Below are 18522 nucleotides of genomic sequence, written 5' to 3' on the forward strand. Positions count from 1 at the left end.
GTTGTCACGCCTGCCACAGTGAAATGGGCTATCTCTCATCTTTGTCTCTTTCTTCAAGGTCAAACTCAGGTAATAACCCTTCTATAAAACCTCCTCTCACACTTTCCCCTGCTCTTCTCCCTCCAATCTATTCCCCTCCTTTGTACCAACTGTCAGGGATCTCTTGTTCCTCTAACTGGAGGGCTTGATGATGGAGCAATAAACTTGTCCCAAAGTGTTCCTTCATAGAGGGCTCAGAACTTTCAGAATTTTCCAAGTAACTTTTCATTTTCCATCAGTAGCTCAGCTTGGTTTGGGCTCCACAGAACATCGTGGCCCACATTAAGTGCCCCTGTTAGCCCTTGCCCCCTTTTCAACTTCTTTTTGTGTGTTAATTTTCCCCCACGAGATTGAGGGCACAAACTTTATTTGTATCCTCAGCACTTAGCTTACTATGTGCCTGGCACATAGTAAGCACTTATGTTATTGAATTGATTTGAGTTTCTCTGAACTTTGCCTGGACCTAACATTTATTTCACTTTCCCTTGTCTTGTTTCTGTTTTTGTACATCTTTTCTACGTGGATTTTAAGCTCCTTGTGAATAGAATTTGCATCATAGCTATCATTGTGTACCCAGCCTCTTGCACATAGCAATGTTTGTTACTTTGAGTTGCATTTATTATGGTGGTTTTTGTTCCTCTTTCCTCTCATTACTCAGCCTGACCTTCCATAGTTCATCTCAGTTTGCACTAGCAACTTGTACTGGCATCCTCAATCTTTAACTTGCTGTCTACCATGCTTCTGTCAAGATCCAACTGTGAGGGTAAGTGAGGAGATAAATCTGGTTGGAATGGAAAGAAAGTAGGGGAGATAGGCTTAGATAGGGAAAAGTGAGATGTTGGGGAACTTTAAAAGCCAGGCTGAGGATTTTGGATTGGATTTTATTGGTAGGGGTAAGTTTTTGATCTGTGAATATACTTTTATCAGTCAGTCAATACATATTTATTAAGTACCTACTATGTGCTAGGCACTCTGCTAAGCACTGAGGATACAAAAAGAAGCAAAAGACAATCCTTGCCCTCAAGGAGCTCATAGTCTAATGGGGGAGACAACAGCAAACAACTATGTACAAACAAGTTAAATACAGGATAAATTGGAAATAATCAAGAAAGGGAAGGCACTAGAATTAAGAAGGCTTGGGAAAGGCTTCCTGTAGAAAGTGGGGATTTTAGCTCAGAATTGAGGGAAACCAGGGATGCCAGGAGGTGGAGATGAGGAGGGAGAGTATTCCAGGCACTGACTGGGGTGGGTAGGTGACAGGGAAGACAGCCAATGAAAACATCTGGGATTGAGAGATGGAGGGTCTTGGTCCAGAAACAGCAAGGAAGCTAGGCTTATCAGTTGAAAAAAGGCCAATTGACAATCTTACCCTTCCTTTCCATTTTGAATGATGGATTTCTCAAGGACAGCCTCTTCATTTCTATATAGTTCTTTATGGTTTCTCATAAAATAGGAACTTGTGAAAGCTCGCTTCCTCCTACAACTCCACTCCTTTTGAAATCAAACTTCTTATTTGTCCTGAATGTACCCAAGAGGAACAAACTTCTCTGCCCTCTTGGCAGAAATGGATTTTTCATATTTGAGAGGTTGCCTGTAGGCAATTGCTTTTCTAAATGGAAATTTCAGGTACCTTTTAATTTTTCACATGTTAGAAGGTTTTTCCCCCTGAAAGTACTTTCCTGTTCTTTTTTTTTGCTAATAGGTCTCACACACTGAAGCCAAAGAGAGAACACTAATGGGTGAAAATAAAAATGTGGTGAAAGGTGATCCTTCTAACTCAGCAACAAGATTTGGATGTGGGAGAAGATACGTTTGATGGGCGTTCATACTGACACATGAAATTTGGGTGACCTTTTGCAACAATAATCAATTAACATGCATTTGTTGAGAACTGACTTTATGGTTAGCCCTTATCCTTAGGTATAGTAGGTAATACAAAGAAGTTTGAGATCCAGGCTCTGCCCTCAAGGAGCTTACAGCCTAGTTGGAGAGATAAGTCTTACTTTCCCCATGAAACATGACCAGAATAGCACAAAAGATAATTGCAGGTTATCATACGCCCAGCCTGACTCAGGCCCATCTGTTCACTCAGGTATGAGATTGGAATAGAATGAGATACTTGTAAAACATCTGGCAATTAGCAAAAGGAAGTTCATATGTAGTCATAGCAGGGGAAAGAGAGTCAGAGCAGAGAAAAGATAGTCATCAAGGAAAGCCATAGCCTTGATTCATTTGAGTGTGGCTCTCCTGCACAATGTTGGTCATGCTAGTCAGTTACCTGAGGAAGAAAACAGGTGACTCCTTGAGTCCTGAATTTTTGCACTTAGGCTTCCAGGAAGCCACCAGATCCACAGCTGAGTTTTTAGTCCCTTGAGCCAATTATGTCTCAAGTACAGTTGCAATATCTTTTAAGAAAAACTGTCCTAGCTTGCATGGGGCAGGGCCTTAGAATATCACTAATCCTAAGCAGAAGGGCCTTAGCAAATATTTCTCCTACCATATAGACATTGTACATTTTCCAAAAAGTATATTTTTAACTGAAGATTTAAATATTATCTAGCATTTATAGAGAGCATTAAGGTTTGCAAAGAATCTTACATTTGTTATCTCATTTAATTTTCACAACAATCATGTGAGGTAAGAGCTATTATCATCATCTTACAGATGAGAAAACTGAGACTCAGAGTGGTTGAGGTACTTACCCAGCATCAAACTACTAGTAAGGGTCTGGGGCAGGATTCAAATTTAGGTCCTCCCGATTCCAGGAATCCTGAGTCCTAGACTCTAATCATTTCTCTGCCTAGCTCTCTTAATAAGTCCATATTAAAAACACAGAAAAGGACATTAAAAATCGTAGCTATCTTCTGCCCTTCTGAGTCAGTGACCGATGGGCTGAGAGGGGTCAAGGCCTAGTGCAAACAAAGGCAGGAATATTCTTTTAGTCATCCCCTCTCCCTCACCCATTGGTCTTTTTATCCCCATTTTCTCAGATGCTGTGACATCTCTATAGCAATATGTTTGGGTAATGGAAATAGTCCTTGAATTGTATACTTTCCCAACCCACAAATGAATTTGGATGCTGGGACATGAAGTTAGGAGACTAACAGACAAAGGAAGCATTGTGGAAAGAATTAATAGAAGGCCTTAGATTATTTCTTCGACTCCAAGCTTGCTATTTTTTTGTTATTTGAGAGCAGTAAATGTCATGGGCTTGTTTTGGGACCTCTCACTCAAAGACGGGTTTTTTTTTGTTTTTGTTTTTGTTTTTTTTGCCTTCTAAAGGACTGAACTCAGGATGCTTCTGGAAAGCAGTTAGCTATTATTAGAGTTATTCAGGCTTGTTTTGTTTTCATTTTCTATTGCCATTTCATATCAGGTGTGGCATTTGATCCCCAGAATGTTTTTGTTCCACTGCAAGTCTAAATTCTGATTTTAAATAGGTGGCAGGTGAAGGGCAAAGGCAGGTGATCCATGGCTCCAGAGATCTTTGGAGATGGCCCTTGCTGGCAAACTTGGTTTCCCCCTGGAGTTCTTCTTCACAATACAGAGTTGAGAAAGAACTCAGTTATTGATCTAGAAACTGAAAGAGTTAGTCACTGCAACTGACGAAGGCTTTTACAGCTCATTAACCCCCAGATTATGTGGCACAATTCATTAAAATTCTCTTTCACTGAAGGCATTTTTAATAGGTTGGGAGAAGTTTATCACTTTTTTTTTACATACACAGTACTGAGCTTCCTTTCAATGAGCACATTGCTCCTCTGCTTTTTCCTGATAGAAAGATTCTCAAGTGACCATGAAATGTGGTTTAGTTTAAATGCAAAGTAAATAGATTATGGACTATGAATCAGAAATTTTTAATTTAGCCCATTGACTGCTATTTAATCATGTATTTGCTTAAAGATCTTGTTATTCAGTTTGGTAAAACTGTCCCCATTTTCCATTGCTGCTTTCTCTTGTAATTGCTATCATCGAATACAAGCATAAAGAAAAGTTAATATTTTTTTTAATACAGTTATAGACCTAGAAGAAACCTCAAGGATCATCTAGGGCAATAAGAAAGAGCATCCTGAAGAGCTGGAGAGATTTTTCCAAGGCCATACAACTGGTAGTAGACTTAGGACTGTCATTCATTCTTCCTGTCTCTTTCCAACCAGGTAATTTATCTTTTCCTTTTTTTTTCTCTATACACAAGGAACATTGTGAAGATAATGTCACCTAACCATTCTTTGTAGAGCAGGGGATCTGATGCATTCATTCATGAAACATTAAAGTGCTTACTTTGTGCAAGGCACTAAGGGAGTTACCAAGAACTTACATTTCTCTAATGAATTGAAAGTATTGGACTAGTAATTAGGAAATGTGGGTTCTAGTCTCAAGTCCATCATAGACTTCCTGTGTAATTTACTTAACCATTTTCTATTTCAGTTTACCAGTCTGTAAAATGGAGATAATAGTATTCATTTTACCTGTATCACAAGTTGTTGGGCGGATTGAATAAGATAAGGTATGTCAAGGCATTTTGCAAATCATCAAGGAAAATACAAATGTAAGAAATTGTTGTTATTATTGCAGATAATGATAAAAATCAAACCCATCATTTATTGTGTAACTATTGCATGTAAAGTCCTATGATGTATAAATGGAATATGTCAAATGTGGTCCCTGAACTTTGAAGGGTTTGCTCCCATGAAGGAGAGATAAGATACATATTTGCTGCAAATACAGAATTAAGCAATATCTTCCGAGGTCCTGCACCAACAACTGATTTTGGCAAAGAGTCCAGGACTTTTGAAAGACAAGTATTTGCAAATACTACCTGCTGGTTTAGTGGAAAAAGCACTGGACTTAGCATCTGGAGAGACCTGGGTTCAAATTCCACCTTTGATACTTATTAGCTTTGTTACATTGGGAAACACAATCTCTCTGGATTACTGTTAAAAAGGGTAACACAGGATATGTGGTTTGCCTTGATTCCCTTCCAAGCAAAAAAAAGAAATTTCAGGGATAAGAAGAGAGTCTTTTTGGTTATTTGTTTTTAAGTCTGATTAGGTATGTTTCTACCCATAGGATGTGACAGACGAGTATGCTTCCTATCTATCTCCATTGAGGAAGGAGCAAATAGACTTAAGGTCCAGTGGGAAGGAATTAAATTAGAAAGAAACAGCTCAGGACTATTAGGGTTAGAAAAATCTAGAAAGTATTCGACAATCAGAATGCCGTTGATATAATAGTACATATATTAAAGTTGGAATGATACAGAGAAGTTTAGCATTGCCTCATTCAAGGATTCTATTTAATTTCAAATATTTGCTGAGCACCTACTGGTACAAGACATTATCCTAGGTACTGGGAAAACAAAGATAAACAAACTGGTCTCTGCTCTTAAGGAGTTTACAATCCAACAAGGAGAATAAAGCATCTATCCAAATAATTCTAGAACAAATTAGACTATCACAGGTGTCAGGTGGAGATCCAAAGGAAAGGCTAAGAGAGATTTGGGTAATAAGAGATTACTTTTAGCTGTGGTGGTGGTGGTGGGTGAAGAGGATTAGGCAGTCTTGTGGAGGAGATGACACATGAGCTTTGAAAAAAAGGGCTAGATTTCAACAGGTGGAGGCAAGGATGAAAGAAGAAGGAGTCAGTTCTAGGGGGCAATGACATATGCAGTCATGGAGTCTGGAGAAGATAGGATAAGACCAGTGAACCATGAGTGGTCCAGGTTGGCTGGAACATGGAATCAGTGAAAGGGAGTAGCATGCAATAAGATTAGAAATATATGCTAGAGAAGGATTATGGAGGGCCTTGCATGTCAGTCTAAGGGTTTTGTGCTTTATTCATTAAGTAATCTTCATTAGCCCTGGAGGTTTTTGAGGAAAGAAGTGACATGATCATAGCAGTGCTAGATTTCTCTGATAAGAGTAGTGAAATTGATCAAGTTGAAACTGAAGCTAGGCAGATAATTTAGGAGGTTATTACTACAGTTCAAAGGATCTGAGATGAGAGTTTGAACTTTTAAATGGTGGCATTGGGAGTGGCAAGAAGGGGATAACTTAGAAAGGCACAGAATTTCACAAAGTGTTCCTCATTTTTATCTCTCCTTCCTCAGAACTCTGCATCATATGTATTCTGAATTTCTTTAAAAAATATATCATGCTCTATTTTGCATTTTATCTAGTAGTGTGTTGGTAAATGTTTAACAACTGGATCTCTGAAAAAAATGTACATGAAACACTTTTAAGTTCAATCCTCATTATTGACATTTTCTCAATCACTTTCTTAAGTCTAGATTATCAATGGAACAATAAATCATGCCCTGACTTACAGCTTTTGCCAATTTCTGAGGTATAAATGTTCCCATTGAAAATTTAATAATTGACTCTCATAAAGGATTTGAACTGGCTCTAGCATACTGCTCATTATCAATTAAACAAACAAATAAGCAACAAGCATGGATTAAGCACCTACTATATGCCATGCACTGCAGTTACAAAGGCAAAAATAAAATAATGCCTATTCTCAAGGAACTTAATTCTATTTGAGAAGATAACATATATGCATGTGTATATCTATCTGACATATTTATATTAAATGCAAAATAAATGCAAGGTATTTGGGATTGGGGAGGGCACTAGCAATTGGAGGGATAAGGAAAAGGACCTGTGGTAATTCAGTTGTGTCTTGGAGGAAGTGAGGGATTCTGTGAAATAGAGGTGAGGAAGAATGGCTAGTGCAAAGACATTGAAATGAGAGATGGAGTACCATGTGTGAGGGACTAAGAGATGGCCATATGGGTTAAACCATAGAGTATGGAAGGGAGAGTAATATCCAATGAATTTGTATACAGAGGTTGAGGCCAGGTTGTGAAAAACTCTAAAAGCCAAATAGAGGTGTTTATATTTTATTTTTAAAGCATTAAGGAATCACTGGAGTTAATTGAATGGGGAAATGAAATGGTCAGCTCTGCTCTTAAAGAAAATCACCATGGCAGCTCTGTAAAGGATGGATTGGAGTAGGGAGAGACTTGAGGCAGGAAGACTAGTTTGTAAGCTATGGCAATAGTCTAGGTGAGATGTGATTAGAGCCTAGACTAAGGTGGTAGCTGTATGAGTAGAGAGGTGGGGTCGGGTGTGAGATATACGAAGGCAGAAAAGGACAGATTCAGCAGCTAATTGGAAAGGAGTGATGAGGAAAAGTGAGTAATTAAGAATAACACCGGAGATTCTGAATTTGGGGGGACAGAAGAATTCTGTCACTCTGAGTAGGAAATGGGGAAGTTTGAAAGAGAGGCGAGTTTGAGAAGAAAGATAAAATGCTTTGTAAACTGTAGAATGTTATGCAAAGGTAAATTATTAATATTAATTCCTTCTATGCCAACATTCAGAGTGGTTTCATCCGTCCACTACATCTTCAATGCTGATTTATTTCTATACTCTATCAACAGGAGGCATCTTTTTACCATGCCCAGTTGCTGGTGGCATTACTTCTTGCTCACCTAAATTTTTCCATGTAAACTATTGGCTAGCTAAACAACAGAGGAGGATTGTCACAACTAGGTAGTCCATTGACCTAGAAGTTACGTATTACTTTTCTCATGAACCTGGAGCTGGAGGTTCTGCTTTGTCTGATGGAATTAACATCTTTACCTCTTGGATTCAAATTACAGAACGTTAATAGTATTGCTTTACCATCTCAGCCTTTTTGTCCCCTTCTGATTTTGACTTTAACCTTACAGTTGACCCTCATAATATTATGTGTAATCTCATTTAAGAACGATTGGCTGCTTGTAGCATGTTCCATCTTACCATTTTCCCTAAGCGTGACTGAAATTGGAAAATTGCTTATGCAGAAAGCAGGTTACATTTTTTCAGCTTCTTTGTATGTCAGTGAAGTTATAATTGCACTGTGTGATTGGATGTTATTTTTCCTTTAAAAAAAACAAACAAACTAACTTGCTTGTGTTAGGATTTATAGCCAAAGTCTGAGGCCAGGCACTACCTGTGGAGATAACGACAGAAAATGGCTTCTTTTCTTCCATATACAAGTACTATAGAATAAGGAGGGAGAGAGAAGCATATAAGAGTAAGAAAAAGCTGCATATGACACCTTGTTTTGTCCTTTACATCTGTGTGACCTTGGACAATTCATTTAGCTTTTCTGTTCCTCAAGTTCCTCATCTATATGATGGGACTAATGATGTTTGCTCTACTATATCACCCCATCCTCTTCTAAATGACTCTATTTTCTCTTTTTACCACTGACTCCCTCCTTCACCACTCCTAGAACCTACTTACTGCTACTACCCCCATCACTACTTCTAATTTCTGACACTATTACTCTAGCTATTTGCTGTCTCTGCTGCTGCTACTACTTCTAATCTCTGAGGCTCTGTTCCCTTTTCCTTCTTTATCTTCTATCTTGTCTTTCCTGCCTCTTGCTGCCTCTTGAGCATTTTAAATTTCATGGGAAAAGACTGGCTTTTTATAGACAGTGCCAACTAACCACAGTGTTCTTTTCCTTCTGGTTGTCAAAATCACCAATCCAAGCCTGTTGGGCATAACCTCCCAGTCTTTACTCTTCTCAGCTATTTTAATTGCTGCTCAAAAAGTTCTTTTTTCTTTTATTGATGCTTGTCTAAAGGTTTTTTCCCGCTCCTCTTACTTTCAGCATTGTCATCTCTCTGGATTGCTTGCTGAAGTCAGAAAGCAGGTTCTCTAAATGTTGAAGGTTTTGCCATGATTCTTTTGTATCCTTCAATACTATGTGCTCCCACATAGTGAATGCTCTATAAATACTTCTGTCTTGATGGATAGGCTGTTGACTGGTTCTATTTTCCCCCCAGGCCTGACAATATTCCCTATTTCCAAGTACAATCAACTCTCAATTGTTGACACTAGTATAGATTTAGAAAATCCCAAATGGCAAATTATCCTTGCCCATGCGAAGATTATAGCCCTAGAGTTGTGACAGGATACATGCTGGTGAAAAATACACACAATCACAGCCAATTAAAATGTACCATGTACCACACATGACTGATTACTGTTAATGTGGAGGATGGGACTGATGATGAGGTGGGAGACATCACCAACGGGAAACATTCCATGTGCTTGAAACTAATGACCCCTTTCATATTCCCATTTCTAAAGAGTTAAGGTTTGTTTCTTAGTATTCTTTAGAAATTAAATTCTTCACCAAGGATGTAGGGAAAGACCCTCAGGGACAGTGATTATATGATAATTAACTTTGTTGATAAATGGTAAATGGGTGCTTGGCTGTGTTTTGAGCTGCATTCTCTTGGTAGTCAGATCTCCTCCCAGGGAAAGTTCCCTGTTTTTTTATTTTTTGTTAATGCCATTCTGTACATCATAGCTCACTTTAAGAAGATTCTTGTCTCTTTTAAAACAGATTAAGTAAGCCAATATCATTATTACTAATTACCTGAAAAATTCTCCCATAGAGAACTAATGGATGCAGAACACAGACTAATATCTTCCTTCTTTTCTTTCCTTCTTCCTTTCTTCTTTTCTCTCTTTCTTTCTTTTCTGGGGAAGGGAACATGGCTAATGTGGAAACTTGTTTTAAATTTTTCACAGTAGATTATCTTTACAGTATTGCTATTACTGTGTACATTGTTCTACTTCTGCTCACTTTACTTATATCAGTTCATATAAGTCTTTCTAGGTTTTTCTGAAATCATTGCTTTCATAACCTTTTTTTTTTTAGCACAATAGTATTCAATCACATTCATATACCATAACTTGTTCAGCTAATCCCTAATTGATGGATATTCCCTTCTGTTTCTATTTTTTTGTGACCACAAAAATTTCTTGCACATTTGGCCTTTTTCATTTTCCTTTGATTTCTTGCAGTATAGACCTGGTAGTGGTATTTTTGGGCCAAAAGGTATGCACAATTCTATAGCCCTTGGGATGTAGATCCAAATTATTCTCCATACTGGTTAGATTAGTTCCCAGTTCTACCAATAGAGCATTAATGTACCTGTTTTCCTATATCATCTGCAGCATCTGTCATTTTCTTTTTCTGTCATATTAGCCAATCTGATAGGTATGAAGAGCTGCCTGAGACTTGGCTTAATGTGCAGTTCTTTAATTTTATGTGATTAAAACACTTTATATGACTATTGATAGCTTGGATTTTTTTTTCCTCAGAGAAGTGTCTGTTCATACCCTTTGACCATTTATCAATTTATTGATTATTCTTATTCTTAGAGATTTTATTTAGTTCCCAATATGTTTGAGAAATGAGACCTTTATATGCAAAGATTTCTTAGTTTCCTGCTTTTCTTCTAATTTTGGCTGCATTGGTTTTGTCTGCACAAAGCCTTTTTAATTTTGAAATCAAAATTATCCATTTTATCTCCACTGAAATTATTCATTTTATCTCCACTGAATGTCTCTCTATCTCTTGTTTTATGAATTCTTCCCTTATCCATAGGTCTGACAAGTAATTTATTTCTTACTCCACTAATTTGATTATGACATTACCCTTTATTTCTAAATTATGGACCCATTTGCAACTTATTTTGGTATACAGTATGAGGTATTGGTCTATACTTGTTTCTTCAGACTACTTTCTATTTTTCCTATCAGTTTTTGTCAACTACTGAGTTTTTGCCCTAATAGCTGGGATCTTTGGATTTATCGAACACCAAGTTATTGTGTTCATTTGCTTTTATATATCGTGTACCTAATCTTTTCCACTGATTAACTATTCTATTTATTATCCAGTATCAAGTTCTTTTGATGATTACAGTTTTGTAGTACAGTTGGAGATCTGATACTGCTAGGCCCTTTTCTTTTGTATTGTTTTCTTTGATATCCTTGGATATTCTGATGGCTTTCTCATCACCAATGTTGTCTTCCACTTACCTAAAAGCAAAAAAACCCCCAAACTTCATGGATGCACCCTCACAACAAACACTGGCATTTAATAGACTATGCCATTGTAAGGAGAAGAGAGAGACAGGATGTGAGAATGATGAAGGTGATGTGTGGCTTCAAGTGCTGGTCTGATCACAGACTTATCCTCCAAGCTAAACATTTGCACTGAACAAAAGAAGTGGCCCCAAGGCTTGGCCACTATTAGAAGACTCAATGTCAGTAGATTAGACGCTTCTCCATGTGTGAACAGTTTGTTACTGACTTGGAGGGAAAGTTGAAGCAACACATGGTTGGCAATAGTGGAGCAGAAAAAGTGGGCAGCTTTCAGAGATTTGGTGTACGTCACTGCATTTATTCATCTGGGCAAGAACACTTGCAAAATCAGGATTGGTTTGATGAAAATGACAGGGAAAATCAGAAGCTACTAATTGAAAAACAAGAGTTCTACAGGGTCTATCAACAAGATGCTTCATCTGTCTCTAAAAAGGCAATATTTAACTTCAAAAGTGCAAGCAAAGCTTAGAGAGATGCAGGATTTTTGGCCAAGTAAGAAGGTAGATGAAATTCTGTTTTATGCTGATAATAGCAATTAAATTGTTTTTACGATGCCCTGAAGGACATTTATGGGCCAAAGACCTTTGGTGCATCTCTGGTACTTGATGCTAATGGAGCCACTTTGATCAGCATATGATCCTAGAGAGATGGGCTGAACTCTTCCATAGTGTTGTCCACACATCATCATCAATTAGTGCTGAAACTATTGTCCATTTCCCTCAGGTTGAAGTCAATCCCTCTTTAGGCAAACTTCTAACTGAAGAAGAGGTTTTGAATGCCATTGGTCTTCTTTGTGTGGCAAAGCTCCTGGTGTTGATTCTATTCCAGCAGAGATCGACAAGACAGAAGGTCCACTGCTTATACAAACACTGATGGAAATCTGGGTTATTTGGTGAGAGAAGATTATTTCCCAGGAGATAAAGGATGTCTCTATTGTCCATCTATATAAAGAAAAGGTAAGTAGGTTGTCCTGTGACAACTAGTGAGGTCTCTCTCTTAGTCATTGCTGACAAGATTCTTGCCATAGTCCTCCTGATTTGGCTAATCTTTCCCCTGGAAGATAGTCATTTACTTGAGAGCTGGTGTGGCTTCAGAAAGAGCTGAGGAATGGTTGACATAGTGTTTGATTCTGGACAACTCTAGTAGAAATGTGAGGAGCAGAACATGTCTTTACACAACATTTGTCAATTTAAACAAGGCCTTTGATATTGTTGGTCATGAGAGCCCAGAAAAGTTCACTAGTATTGTATGTCAGTTTCATGATGCCATGCTGGCATAGGTTCTGGATAATGGATGATACTCTAATACTTTCCCAGTCACCAATGGAGTGAGGCAGGGTTTTATGCTTGCTCCTGTGCTTTCTAGCATGATGTTTTTAGTGATGTTGTCAGATACCTTTTACAAGGACAAAAACGGCATCAAAGTCAACTACTGCCCTGATGGCAAATTATTTAACTTGAAAAGGCTAAGACTAAACTGGAGAGAAAGTTGCTACACAACTTCTTGTTTGCAGGTGATTGTGCACTAAGTGCTGCCTCTGAGGCTGAGATGCAACAGAGTATGGATTGATTCTCTGCTGCTTGTGTTAATTTTGGCCTGATAATCAACACCAAGAAAACAGAGGTTCTCTACCAATCAGCACCACATTACTCATACATGGAACCATCAGTTACAGCAAATGGAGAAAGTTTGAATGCTGTGGATAAGTCCACTAACCTTGGCAGTATACTTTCCAGGAATGTGCATGTAGATGATGAGGTTGACACCTGCATTGCTGGAACTAGGCCAGCATTTGGGAGGTTCTGAAACAATGTGTGGGAGAGAAGAGGTATTAGGCTGCTTACAAAAGTGAAGTTCTGTAGCACCATTGTGCTAACCTCATTGTTGTATACCTGTGAAAACTGGACAGTCTACCAGAGCCATGCCAGAAAATTGAGCTGCTTCCATTTAAATTGTCTTAGGAAGATTCTGAACATCACCTGGAAAGATAAGGTAACAGACACTGAGGTTATCTCTTGAGCTGAACTGCCAAGCATTTAAACTCTACTGCAGAGAGCACAACTCTGATGGGCTGGCCACGTTGTTCAAATGCCAAATGTACATTTGTCTAAAAGATTATTTTATGAAGAACTCACACAAGGCAGGTCGCTTACATGGTGGTCAGAAGAAGCAATACAAAGGATACTCTCAAAGTTTCTCTGAAGAACTTTGGTATTGATTCTGAGACATGGGAGACACTGACACAAGATCATCCAGCATAGCATGCCTGCATCAAAAAAGGCACTGTGCTCTGTGAGCAAAGCATAATTGTGGTAGCTTAGAAGCAGCGTGAGATGTACAATTTTAGAGACATTTCCCTCCCAAATATTCATGTGGACTATTAGGGCCTGACCTATGTTACAGCCTTCCAAGCTCATATTGTTATGATCAGCCACAGTCAGACACAATGTACATTCACCTTGACATTATGATAAGATTTTGATTCTTTTTGAGCATGAAGGAGAAACAATAAAAACAGTTTATCCCATTACAGATAATGCTTGCTGATGGTTTTAGATAGATTCTACTTATCATTTTAAGAAAAGTTCAGTTTATTCTTATGCTTTCTACTGTTCTTTTTTTTTTTAACAGGAATGGGTGTTATACATTGTCAAAAGCTTTTTCTGCAACTGTTGAAAAGATCATATGATTTTTGTTGTTTTTGTTATTGATGTGGTCAATTATGCTTTTAGTTTTCCTAATATTGAAGCAGTCTTCCATTCCTGGTATAAGTATATCCTGGTGATAGTGTAATTATCTTTGTGATGTATTGTAATGTCTTTGTTAGTATTTTATTTAAAGTTTTTGTGTCAATATTCATTAGGGAAATTGATCTACAGTTTTCTTTCTCTATTTCTGCTCTCCCTGGTTTAGGTAACAAAACCATATTTGTGTCATAGAAGGAATTTGGTAGGACACATTTTTACTTATTTTTTCAAATAGTTTATATAGTTTTGGAATTAATTGTTCTTTAAACGCTTAGTAGAATTCACTTGTAAATCCATCTGGTCCTATGTCATTTTTTAAATTATGGAGCTAACTTATGGCTTATTCAATCTCTTTTTCTGAGATAGGGTTATTGAAGAATTCTACTTTTTGTTCTATTAATCTGGGCAATTTAAATTTTTGTAAATGTTCATTTATTTCTTTTAGATCATTGGTTTCATTGCAATATAATTGGGCAAACTAGATCCTAATAATTTCTGTAATTTCATCTTCATTGGTTGTACATTTACCCTTTTCAGTTTTTAGACTAGTAAGGTTTTCATCTCTTTTTTTAAAATCAAATTAGCCAATTGTTTATCTATTTTGTTGTCTTTCTTCACAAAACCAGCTCCTAGCTTTTTTTAAAGTTCTTTTTTTTTAACTTTCAGTTTTATTAATTTCTTCTTAGATTTTTATTTTGGTGTTTATTTGGGGATATTTAATTTGCTATTTTTCTAATTTATTTATTTATTTATTTTTAGTTATATGACCAATTCATTGATATGTTTTTCTTTTATCAATGTAAGCATTTAGAGATAGAAAATTTCCCCTAAGTACTGTTTTGACTGTATCCCACAAAATTAATCATTATTGTCAATGGATTTATTGATCATTTCTATTATTTGTTCTTTGATCCACTCATTCTTTAAGATTAGATTAGTTTCCTATTAACTTAAAAGACCTTTTACTGAAAGTAATTTTTTTATTGCATTATTGTCTGAAAAGGGTATATAAAATATTTTTGCTTTTCTGCATTCATTTGTGAGGTTTTATGCCCTGATATATGATCAGTTTTTGTGTATGTGCCAAGCATAAATGGAAAAAAGGTATACTCCTTTCTATTCCCATTCAATGTTCTTCAGAAGTCAATCATATCTAACTTTTCTAAAATTCTATTCTTCTTAGCTTCTTACTTATTTTATGATTAGATTTATCTCAGTCTGAGAGGGGTAAATTGAGGTTTCCTACTAGTGCAGTTTTACTGTCTATTTTTTTTACTGTATACTATTTTACTGTCTATTATTTTTGTGTGTGTGTGTGTGAGGCAATTGGGGTTAAGTGACTTGCCCAGGGTCACACAGCTAGTAAGTGTCAAGTGTCTAAGGTCAGATTTGAGCTCAGGTCCTCTTGACTCCAGGGCCAGTACTCTACTCACTGCATCACCTAGCTGCTCTTTACTGTTTATTTCCTCCTGTAACTCATTTAAATTTTCCTTCAAGGATATATAATATATCCTTTGGATGCTTTGCCATTTGGTGAATATATGTTCAGTATTGATATTAATTCATTGTGCATGGTACCTTTTAACAAAATGTAGTTTTTCCTGGTTATCTTTTTTAACCAGGTCTGTTTTTGCTTTGTCTGAGATTATGATTGCTATACTTTTTTACTTCAGCTGAACAACAGTGGATTCTCTTCCAGCCCTGTATTTTAACTCTCTGTGTGTTTCTATTTCAAGTGTGTTTTTTGTAAGCAACATATTTTTGGATTCTGGTTTCTAATGCATTCTGCTATTGTCTTTCATTTTATGGATGAATTCATCTCATTCATATTCACAGTTAGAATTGTTAACAGGGACAGGTAGGTGGCGCAGTGGATAGAGCACCGGCCTTGAAGTCAGGAGGACCTGAGTTCAAATCTGGTCTCAGACATAAAAAAGAAAAAGAATTGTTAGCTGTGTATTATCTCCAAATTATTCTCTTAAAGTTATCTATCAGAGAGACAGATAAGTCTCTTACCTATCCTTTACTCAAGAGTTCATTTTGCTTCTGACCACTGCCTCCTTCAATTTACTTCACTCTTATTCATAGCCCCTTTTCCTCCTATTTCTCTTTTGGGTAAGATGAATTTCTGTGCCTAACTGCATGTGTGTATATTCTTCTCTTCTTGCACCAGTACAGATGAGAGTGAGGTTCAAATATTGCCCCCTGAATCCCACTTTCCTCTTTATTGTACAAACTCTTCTTTATGTACCCCATTTACATGAGATAATTTCCCCTATTTTTCTTCTCCTTTCTCCCTATACCTTTTTGCCTTTCTTAGTACATTCTTCTTTCTTATCCTTCCATTCTTCTTTTGATATCATCTAAATAATAGAATCATACCCATGCCCTCTGTCCAAGTAGACTCCATCTAATTGCGTAGTGATGATAATGTTCTGAGGAGTTACCTGTATCATCTTCCACATATGAATTTAAATAGTTTAATCTTGTTTAGTCTCTTATGATTTCTCACTTATGTTTACCTTTTTATAGTTCTTTGGGCCTTGTGTTTGAATGTCACATTTTGTATTCATTCAGCTCTAGTCTTTTCATCAGCAATGCTTGAAAGTCCTTTACTTAATTAAATATTCACTTTCTCCTCTGTAGGATTATACTCAGGTTTGCTGGGTAGATTATTCTTGAATGTAACCTTAGCTCCTTTGCCTTCCAGAATATCATATTTTAAGCCCTTCACTCCTTTAATGTGTTAGCTGTTAAATCTTATGTGATCTTGACTGTGACTTAATGGCATTTGAATTCTTTCTTTTTAGCTGTTTGTAGTATTTCTCCTTGACCTGGGAGTTCTGAATTTTGGCTATAATATTCCTGGAAGTTTTCATTTTGGAATTTCTTTCAGAAGGTGACTAATGTATTCTTTTAATTTCTTCATTTGTGCTCTGATATCTAGGTGGTTTTCCTTTATATATCTGGGTAGTTTTCCTTTACAATTTCTTGAAATATGATGTCTAGGTTCTTTTTTGATTATGGCTTTCAGGTAGTTCAGTGATTCTTAAATTATCTTTCCTTGATATGTTTTTCCAGTCAATAGTTTTTCCTATGAGATATTTTACATTTTCTTCTATTTTTTCAATCTTTTTTGGTTTTGCTTTGTTGTTTCTTGATTTTTAATGAAGTCATTAGTTTCTACTTGGTTAATTCTAATTTTTAAGGATTAATTTTTTCCTTCATTATTTTTTGTACTTCTTTTGCAAAGCTGTTACTTCTTTTCATAATTTTCTCTCATTTAATTTCCTAATTTATCATACTCTTATTTGATTTTTAAATTTTCTTTTGCTCTTTTTATCACCTTCTTCAATTCCTGTAGGAATTTTTATTGGTCTTCTCTCCAATCTACATTTTTCCTTTGAGGCTTTGCTTACAGATGTTTTCAAATAGTTGTCTTCTGAGTGTGTACCTTGAGTTTGCCTGTCACCATAGTAGCTTTTTATGGTCAAATTCATATTTTTTATTTGCCTATGTTACCAGCCTACTTCTTGACTTTGGACTTTATGTTACTGTTGGGATCTGTTCACCCCTGGGAGTGTACGTGTGTGATGTCTTTCTTGAGCTTCTGTCTTTTTATGTCCTGTTGCTACTTTCATAGTTTGGTCTGGGAGCCTGTAAGTTTTCAGTGCTTCCAAAGTGATGTGATCTGGGGAAAGGTCTGTTCACTACCCTCCTGGTCTGTAGTTCCTGACCCTTTTTGGGTCTATTGGCTTGTGTGTGGTTGAGTTTTCATAGACTGATGCTGGACACAGTCACAGTTGGCCTTCTGGGAGGATCTGCAGGTTCAGAATTACTAAACTACTAGCTCCCCCTTTGCTTTGGTTTCCTGCCCTGGTTTATCATATTACAGGTTTATGTGTGAGGTTAAAGGTTAGCAATTTGTTCCTACTCTTTTATTGGACTCAGAGCCCCACAGCTTTGTTTCTGGAGCTTGTTACTTGCTTTTTATGCAGGTAGGGCCCCTGCTCTCTTGTGACTAGGACCACTCCTCTCTGCCCTGGAACTGTGATCTAGAAACTGGGTAATGGGCAACAGAGCTATCAGATGGCACCTGTTTCTGTTCCCAGTGCTAGTTCAGGGGTTTCCTGGTTCTCTTTCTTCCCAAGTGTTCAGTCACCTTATTGTCCCTAGGTACTGGGATGCTTTTTTTTTTAAATTTCTTTATTTTTAGTTTTCAATATTCACTTCCACAAGATTTTGAGTTCCAAATTTCCTCCCCATCTCATCCCTCCTCCCACCCCAGGATGGCATGCATTCTGAATACCCCTTCTCCTAGTCTGCCCTTCCTTCTATCTCTCCCCCCTTCTCCTATCCTCTTCCCCTTCAATTTTCCTGTAGGGCAGGATAGATTTCTATACCCCATTTCCCGTATATCTTGTTTCCCAGCTGCATGTGAAAACAATTTTTTTAACTTTTGTTTTTAAAACTTTAGGTTCCAAATTTTCTCCCTTCTTCCCTCCCCACCCACCTTCATTGAGAAGGCAGGCAACTCAATACAGGTTGTACATGTGTAGTCATGCAAAACACTTCCATGGTAGTCATGTTGTGAAAAACTAAGTATATTTCCCTTAATCCTATCCTGCCCCCCATTTATTCTATTCTCTCTTTTGACCCTGTCCCTCCTTAGATACTTAGATACTTAGAAATGTTTGTTTCTGATTACCAAGGATTCTTTCCACTACTGCTGCCACCATCACATCTTGCTGCTGCTTCCACATTTGCTGCTGTGCTCT

At 37.2% G+C, this 18522-nt stretch overlaps 1 long non-coding RNA gene across 7 annotated transcripts in view; it reads left to right on the top strand.

The window, feature by feature from the left end:
• The first annotated feature begins 730 nt into the window (after positions 1-730).
• Positions 731-18522, top strand: part of LOC114037769 — a 58770-nt gene continuing 40978 nt past the window's right edge. The window contains exons 1-5 of one of the 7 annotated variants that reach the window (XR_003568497.1): positions 731-802; positions 1742-1885; positions 4055-4196; positions 4468-4546; positions 11721-11953. This is a non-coding gene — a long non-coding RNA (uncharacterized LOC114037769). The remainder of the gene's footprint in view (positions 803-1741; positions 1886-4054; positions 4197-4467; positions 4547-11720; positions 11954-18522) is intronic. The other 6 variants (XR_003568500.1, XR_003568499.1, XR_003568502.1 and 3 more) reach the window with 6 other exon arrangements.

Source organism: Vombatus ursinus, unplaced genomic scaffold (genome assembly GCF_900497805.2).
Source record: "Vombatus ursinus unplaced genomic scaffold, bare-nosed wombat genome assembly UNPS02010548.1, whole genome shotgun sequence".
Classification (NCBI taxonomy): Eukaryota; Metazoa; Chordata; class Mammalia; order Diprotodontia; family Vombatidae; genus Vombatus; species Vombatus ursinus.